The sequence below is a fragment of the Galeopterus variegatus genome, unplaced genomic scaffold, assembly GCF_000696425.1.
Source record: "Galeopterus variegatus unplaced genomic scaffold, G_variegatus-3.0.2 Scaffold16531, whole genome shotgun sequence".
Lineage (NCBI taxonomy): Eukaryota > Metazoa > Chordata > Mammalia > Dermoptera > Cynocephalidae > Galeopterus > Galeopterus variegatus.
In genome coordinates this window covers 1-718 of record NW_007742642.1, presented here as the reverse complement: position 1 = coordinate 718, position 718 = coordinate 1, and positions in this window count along the sequence as shown.

Below are 718 nucleotides of genomic sequence, written 5' to 3'. Positions count from 1 at the left end.
CCTCTACCCAGAATATTCTTTCTCTGATCTTGGCATAGTTGGCTCCCTATTGTCTTTCAGATCTCAGCTTAAATGTCAGTTCAGAGAGGCCTTCCCCATCTACCTAATCTAAAATAACCTCCAGTTATTCTATCACATTATCCTATTTTAATTTCCAACAAGGAACTTACCACATTATCTGATAGTTTTCCTTATTTGTTTACTTATTTATTGTCTGTCCTCCCACACCACTTATATCTCTAGTACCTAGCACACTGCCTGACATACATCAGGCCCTTGGTAAATATTGTTTTTAATATATGAATGACTAATAGCAGCTGTCATTTAATAAGTACCTACTCTGGGCCAGATACTGTATTAGATGCTTTACATACATTATATCAGCCCTAATCTTCCGATGAATAAACTAAGAGGTTAAATAACTTTCTCAAGTCCCAAAGCTAGGAAGTAGCAGAGATAAGATGGAACCCAGCTTTGTTTGGTTCTAAAGTCCATGATACCTGATGCCACTCTGCTGCAGCAGAAAAAGTATAGGATTTGAGGTCAGACAGATCTCATTCAAAACTGACTCTGACTCTCCTTAACTAGCAATATGATCTCAGGCAACACTCAATAACAATTCACTGAGTATCTACTTTAAGCCTCAATTTCTTCAACTTTAAAATGGGATGACAGGGGGCCGGCCCGGTGGCACACTGCTACAGTGCGCCGCTTGGGA